This window comes from Chrysochloris asiatica, unplaced genomic scaffold (assembly GCF_000296735.1).
Source record: "Chrysochloris asiatica unplaced genomic scaffold, ChrAsi1.0 scaffold00191, whole genome shotgun sequence".
Taxonomy (NCBI): domain Eukaryota; kingdom Metazoa; phylum Chordata; class Mammalia; order Afrosoricida; family Chrysochloridae; genus Chrysochloris; species Chrysochloris asiatica.
In genome coordinates, this window is record NW_006408709.1 from 4,873,056 (window position 1) to 4,881,351 (window position 8,296).

The following is an 8,296-nucleotide window of genomic DNA, read 5'->3' on the forward strand; positions in this document are numbered from 1 at the left end:
TTTCAGTTTCTCTCCATTAAGATTAATGTAGGCTGGTGGTTTTGTATATATGCTCTTAATTATGTTGAAGAATTTCCCCTCAATTTCCACTTCTGAGTGTTCTTATCAGGAAAGGATGTTGGATTTTGCCAAATGCCTTTTCTGCATCAATCGACATGATTATGTGTTTCTTTTCTTTTTTCTTATTTGTATCATGGATTACGTTGATTTTTTTTTCTAATATTGAAACATCCTTGCATCCCTAATATGAATCCCACTGGATCATGACGTATTATCTTTTTGATGTGCTGTTGGATTATGTTGACTAGGATTTTGCTGAGAAATTTTGCATCTATGTTAATGAGGGATATAGGTCTATAATTTTTTTTCTTAGTGATGTCCTTCCCTGGTTTTGGTATGAGGGTTATGCTTGCTTCATAAACTGTATTATAAAGTTTTCCATCCTCCTCTATATTCTGGAATAATTTGAGTAGAATTGTTGACAGCTCTTCCTTGAATGGTAGAATTCACCAGTGAAGCCACCTGGGCCTGGACTTGTTTGGTTTGGAGTTTTTTTTTACTTCTTTTGGTTAGGAGTTTTTTGTTATGGGTCTGTTCAGGTTTTCTACTTCACACTGTGTGTAAGTTTAGGTGGGTCGTGTTTTTCTTAAAATGTATCCATCTCTTCTAAGTTTTCAAATTTGTTGGAGTACAATTTTTCATAGTATTCTGTTTTTATCCTTTTGATTTCCTTTTTCCTCTTGTGACATGGTTTCTAATGCGTCTTATTTGTGTCTTCTCCCTCTTATCATTAGTTTTCCCAATGTTTGGCAATTTTGATAATCCTTTCCAAGAACCAACTTCTTGTCGTCTTGAGTCCTTCTATGGTTCTCCTGTTTTCTATCACACTTATTTCTTCTCTAGTATTTATTATTTCTTTTCTTTTGGTAACTGTAGGTTTCCTCTGTTGGTCTGTTTCTAATTGTTTTAGATGCTGTGTTAATGTATTCATTTTGGTTCTTCCTTCTTTTTGGATGTGTGCGTTTATTGCAATGAGTTTTCCTCTCAGCACTACTTTCGTAGTGTCCCAAAGATTTTGGTATGTTGTGTTTTTGTTCTCATTTATTTTTAAGCACTTTGTAAATTTACGTTTAATTTCTTCTACTACCCAGTCCCTTTTCAGCAGGGTGTTATTCATTTTCCATGTATTTGATCTTATTTCCTCAGTCTTCCTATTGTTGATTTATAATTTAATAGCAATTTGGTCTGAGAAGAAGCTTTGTAGTATTTTGATATTTGCAAATTTATGAAAGTTTGTTTTGTGGCCTAACACATGGTCTATTCTGGAGACTGTTCTTCGTGCACTGGAAAGAATGTGTACTGCGCTGATGTTGGAATGAATGCTCTGTACAAATCTATGAAGTCCAGTTAGCTGATTTTGCTGTTTAGTTCCTCTGTGTCTGTCAAGTTTCTTTCTAGTTTTTCTACCCATTTTTGAAAGCAGTGTATTAAAATCACTCACTATTATTGTAGATTTGGCTATTTCTTTCTTCAAATCTATTAGAGTTTGCTTTATATATTTTGGAGCTCTTTCATTTGGGACCATAGATATTTATTACGGTTATGTCATCTTGTTCAATTGTCCCTTTAATCATGAGATAATGTCCATCTTTATCTATTATGCTGGTTTTTGCCTTAAAGATTATTTAATCTTTAAAAAATAAACTCCTGTTCATTTTTTATTGCAATTAGCTTGGTATATTTCTTTCTGTCCTTTAACTTTTAATCTGTTTTCATCTCTGTGTGTAAGATATGTCTCTTGCAGACAGCATATTGAAGGAACTTGTTTTCTTATCCATTCTGCTACCTCACATCTCTTAACTGATGCATTTAATCCATTTAGATTCATTGTAATTATTGATAGATATAGATTAATTGCTGCCATTATGTTTGGTTGTTTTTCATGATTCTGCTGGGGTTTTTTGTTCTGTGTGTCTTTTTATGCTGAGTTCATGCTTTTTGTGTTCTTTCTTATGAGTTTCCTCATAGTTTTAATATTTCCATGCTCTTCTTGGATTTTCATTTTCTTGGTATGTTGTGAAGTGTTAATTTTCTTTGAGGTTGTATTATAGTTCATTAACTTTCTCTCCATTTAGTGTAGCCTATTTTATCTTGTAATCTACCTGAACTTCTCACCATCTGGATCTCTGTTCCTACGTGCTTACCTTCTTTCACATTGTTTTTGATTTGATCATAAACTGACCTCCCAGATCATCTGAATTTGTTCTTTTAGTTTTGTTCTGTTCTTGCTCTTTCATTTATTGATTGTGTTCATGTAGGTGCTGTCACATATGTCAATCTCTGGTTGTTGTCTGTTCTTGTTGGTTCTCAGTCCACACAATTCCCAATACGATGTTTTGCAGCACAGGGTTGGCTTTGGCAAAATCCCTTAACTTCCGTTTATCCTGGAATGTTTTGATTACACGGTTATATTTGATTGATAGCTTTGCTAGATAAAAGATTTTTGGTTGGCAGTTTTCTTCTTTCGGGGTCTTACATATGTCTCCCATTGCCTTCTTGCCTGCATGGTTTCTGCTGAGAAATCTGAACTTAATCTGACTAGCTTGCCTTTGTATGGAACACTTCTCTTTTCCCTAGCTGCTTTTATGGTTGTCTCCTTATCTTTGATATTTGAGAGCTTGATTATAATATGTCTTGGTGATTTTCCTTTGGGGGTCTATCTTTCCTGGTATTCGTTGAGCTTCTTGAATGCTTATTTTTTTGCTTTTCAGGATATTAGAGAAATTTTATTCCTGAAGCTATTCAACTATTTCCTCTGTGGACATGTGTGATTCTTCCTATTCGAGAATGCCAATAATTCTTAAGTTAGTCCTCTTCACATTGTCCAACACGAATCTTAGACTTTCTTCAGATTTTTTTATCCTTGTTTCTGCTTGCTCTTCTGTCTTGTTAGTATTGAGAGATTTGTTTTCCAGCTAACTAGTTCTCTCTTCCAACTCTTCAATTCTACTCCTTTGCCTTTTCATTGTATTGTCTATTTCTGATAGTCTATTATTAATTATTTGGACCTTTATATGTAGGTTTTGAATTGTTTCCTATACTGTATTTATCTTATTTGTTTGTTCTTGCAGAATTTTCTTGACTTCTTCCTTATTTTTCTCTTCTCCATTGTAAAGTGTTTTGAAGCATTTTGTAACATTTTCTAAATCCCTTCTCTGTCATTTCAAAGGCCTGTACTGCTTCCCAAATGGAGTCTAGGTCTACCCTAGGTCATTTGCTCACAGACATTTTATCTTGTTTCTGGACATGTGCTGATATTGTCATCAGTTTTTTTTCCTCTGTTCAGTGCTTAGCTGTGGCCTTAATCCTTAATTGAGTGTGTGCTTTGGTATTTTTTTTATGCTTTCTGATTGTCTCCAGGTAGATGTGATCAGGAGATAGGCTTCCCTTTACACTCTTCTTATCACTTAACTCAGAGTAACTTTCACAGGTGTTGTCTGTCTTCCAGGTGTATGGTAATTGATATTGGTTCTTGCCTGAATTGTGGAGTTTTAAAGGGCTTGATTGTAGCTTGACTATATGTCAGCAATTGTTCTCTCATGTTGGGTAATATAGGGTGAGAAAGAGTCCCTTAGAGGTAAAAAGGGGAACCAAAGAAAAAAACAAAACAGCAACAGCAAAAAACAGGTTGGATACTGTAGTCTATAACACAGAAAAGAGAAAGGAGAGAGAGGGGGAAAAAATCTGTAGCCTAATCTGAGTATGACTTTAATATCCTCTTTCAGTTTCTTGCCTTCAAGGCAGCCTGATAAATTTCAAGATGCCGCTGTTGGTTGTTATGCTGTACCTCAGGATTTAATTTTCAGCCTGTCTTGATTTTAGTATCTCTCCCACTCCACAATTCCTGTTCCGGCCTTTTCCCTATTAATAAACAGTTCAGGACCAGCTGTGGCCATTTTGAACTGTTGTTTGGTTTTAAGCGGGGACTGCCCCTTAAATGTTGAGAGGATCTGAGCATATGTGTGGTAGAGAGCCCTCCAGTGGTGTGGGTGGGAGGTGTCCATTCACTCAGGCACCCCCTCTAGTCACCAGAATTGACGTGCACAGACAGCGAGAAACCAATGAACAGACATGAAAATAATCAGAACAAAACAAAACAAAAAAAATATTTTTTTTTTTTCTCTGATGGTCCCACAGGCATTTGTCTGTGATGGGTCTGCTTGCTGCCCCACTTGGTATTGCCATTTGGTCTCACCAAAGTTGTGGTTTCTGGGCCACTGAGCCTGTCAGGTTAGAATGTACAAGATTTCTTGCTTCCACTACAAGTTCCACTAGCTATATGCTTTCAAACGTTTTAATTTTCCTACCTATGTGGTTCAGAGATTTGGAGCTCTTCTCTGAACCCGCTTCATCTGGTATTGTGTTATTGCTGACAGAGACCTTCACTGCACCACTACCCTATCCACCATCATACCGTGCCACAATTTTTTTTTTTTTTTTATCTTCCTCTAGTCAAGTTCTAATCATCAAGCCATTGAATCTAGGTCACATGGGTACTATCTACAAGTTTGGGCATTTCATGTGTATCTCCTCTCATTTCATATTTGCTGGACATTTTGCTCTCAGCTCTAGCCCTCCAGGGCTATGTCCTTACCCATAGGCTCAGGAGTCCCTAGGTCTTACCACATTTCAGACAAACCATCCCTTCCTTTTGTCCTTCTCATCTCCAGGTCTATGGGAGTCTGTGGAATGTGGTAGAACTCAGCTCTTATCTTCCTTGCTGCCTTTTCCCCTATTCCACTCACCACTAGACCAATGTGGTCACCAGCAATCTTCATGACTTCTCAGTGTTCCCTTTGAGTTCCAGTCTTGGAGGGGAGTTTGTCCTGAAGCAACTTGATTGCTTGCCTTGGCTCCTCAGCCAGTTGCTTGTTCTTATAGTAGCCACTCAGACTGCCAAAATAACAGCTTTTTAATGGTGTCCTTTTTATTCAGAATTTTACATGTATTATTTTGCCCAATTTACCATTGATTTGAATTTTATATTTAGTGTAAAAAAACTGTATTTTTGAAATTATAAAGTTATCATATATATAATTATGATATATAATATAACTTTATTCCAAAAGTTTAAAAATATGTCTTGTCTCTAAATTTTTCATCTAACTGGAGTTTGTTTTTGTCTTTGGTGTGAAGTAAGGGTTTTATTTCTATTTTTAAATATGGATATTTCATTGTATTCCACCAGTTGTCTGTCAGTTTGGTATACTATGGTGACTTGTGTGTTGCTGTGGCACTTGATGCTATGCCACATGGTATTTTAAGTATGAGCAGGGTCAGCCATGGTGGACAGTTTATGCTAAAGTTTCCAAATTAAGACAGACTAGGTAAAAGGAGGGAGATACCAATTATGAATTGTTAGGCACTGAGAACCTTATGCATAGCAGGGGAGCATTGTCAGATATAGTGCAGGAAGATGACTTCCTCATGTTGGAAGGCATTCAGATTATGATTGGGGAGGAGCTGCCTCCTCAAAGTTGAGTTGACTTTGATGACATGAATCGAAGACAGCTTTCAGAACCTTCATTAACTGAAATGATACAACTCAAAATTGGAAGAAACAGCTGAAAACATCCATTAATTGGAACTTGGAATGTTCTATTAATCTAAGAAAGTTGGGAATTATTAAAAATTAAATGAAATGCATAAATATCACTGGTATAGGCCATTTTGGATCCAACATTCGTATGATTGACTGTAAGGAATTTGCTCATGAGGAATCTGGAAGCAGAACATAGGCAGTTGTTAGCAGAGCAATGGGATATTGTATTGTTTAAAATCAGGAAAGGTATATGTCAGGGTTGTATCTTTTACCATATTTAGTCACGTTGGGTGATATGAAGAAGAATATGACATCAGAATTGGAGGAGGATGCACTAACAACCTGCCATATGCAGATGATGCTACCTTGTTCGCTTAAAGTGAAGAGGACTTGATGAAGATCAAAGACCACAGCCTGCAGTATGAAGTTCATCCCAAAGTTAGAACAAAAAAATCCTCCCAACTGGACCAGTAAATAACATCATGATAAGCAAAGAAATGAGTGAAGTTGTCAATGACTATTTTGCTCAAATCCGAAATCAGTTCTCATGGAAGCAGCTGTCAAACTCAAATAACATATTGCAATACAAAAATCTGCTGCACAAGACTTCTTCAAAATGTTAAAGAGCAAAGATGTCAATTTGAAAACTAAGGGGTCCCTGAGCCAAGCAATGGTATTTTCAATCTCCTTATACATACAGGAAATTTGGACAATAAATAAGGAAGACTATAGAAGAATTGATGCATTTGAATTATTGTTCTTGAGAAGAGTGTTGACAGCACTGGTTAACCAGAGAACAAATAAATCTGTCTTGGAAGAAGTGTTGTCTGAATGCTAGAAGACAGCATGGTGAGACTTTGTCTATTGTACTATAGACCTGTTGTATGGAGGGATCAGTCCCTAGAGAAGGATATCATGCTTGGAAAAGTTGAAGGTCAATGAAAAAGAAGAAGCCTCCAACCAAATGGACTGACAAAATGGTAGCAACAATGGGCTCCAACAGAACAATTATGATGATAGAACAGGACTCAGTAGTGTTTCTTTCTGCTATACACAGGATCACTATTACTTGGAACCAACTCAATGGCACCTAAGAAAAACAACAAATTTTCTATCCAACTGTCTAAATTAAATAAAAAATTTGGCTCTAAGATCACTAAGCTTCTTTCGAGTCTTTTTTTTCCCCCTTTGTTCTTCTGCCTTTCTATTAATTAATTTCCCAAATTCATTTCTGGAGCATCATACCCAGAACTACACTTCAAAGTAAGGGTTCTCTAGGATCATAAAGATAGATATTTCTAAAACTCATTGTTTTCTCATTTTAGTTATGGACAAAGTTGAAAGATTATTAGACCCTCTAATCTGAGATACAGCTCCTCATAGGTAATAGGTAAAATCACTTCAACTCTCAAAAGATCAGTTTCTTCACTGTGAAATATGAGAATTGAGCTGGCTGACCTTTACTTTTTATTTGTTCTATAAACAGTACAATTTCCATGAGTCAAAATTGATTCTATGACAATGGTTTTTTTAGTATGTGTGTGTTTGTTACATACCAAATTAATTTAAGTATCTAAGGAAGCAAGGGTCTTTGTATTATAGTATCTTCATCTAATGGTCACTGCCCAAAACTTCAGATATTTGATTACTGAAACCTTATAAAGGGAAGCTGGTGTGATGCTAAACCCCCTTTTCTCAATTTACTGTCTAGTTCTTTGGGGGGCACTTCTCCCTTTACTGCAGTTATGAGTTTTTCAAAATTTCTGTTACCTGACCCCATCTCATCTAAGTGAAATTTAAACTACAAGGTGAGGCTTTACGATTTGAGTTGTGCTGTTGTTTCTTGTTTTTTAAATTGAGCCACGTAATTCTGATACAGAGAAAATTGAAAAGCATTGATTTATAAGGTATTGATTTTTTATGTGCTTTGTGTTGGCTTTCTGCAAAATTAGAAAATGTAAAAATGCTGAGCCAATTTGCAGCATTAATCTTTTTTCTTCCCCCAGAATGATTCAGGTTTATAAATCTTCTCATTTAGTTACAAAACTATCCCTTTTTCTGCATTTGCAATAAGTAGTGCAAATGCTGTGTCTCTGATCTCTACCGCTTCTCTTTGCCAATATTTTTCATACCTTCTATTAAACTGAGGCAAGAGCTTCTTTTGTTTTACTTTTTAAAAATGCATAAATTATATACGTTTTAGTCACCAGAGAAGTCTTTCATATCTTTATGTGAATTACAGATGTACATTTAATCCACTTTGTAGCACCACTTTTTAATACACTATACGTCCACACTTATATTCGTCTTCATTTATGAAAGACTTTAGAAATCTCAAGTTCTTATTCTATTAAAAAAATAGCAAAACATTTTTTATTTATTTTTCATTTGAGGAATATTTAGAAAGAATAAAGGGGAAATCTTGTTGGTACAAAGGAACCCTAGCACAGTGGATTAAGTATTGTGCTACTAGCCAGAATGTTGGTGGTTTGAAGCCACCAGCTGCGCAACAGAAGAAAAGTCAGACAGTCTGCTCTTGTAAAGATTTACAGCCTCAGAAACCCTATTGAGAACTTTTACTTGTCCTATAGGGTTGCTATGGGTTGTAATCAACTTGATAGCTGTAGGTTTGGGTTTCCTGTAAAACAAAAGGCTAAGCATTCAGCAGTTAACTGAGGGTGGTCATTCAGAAGC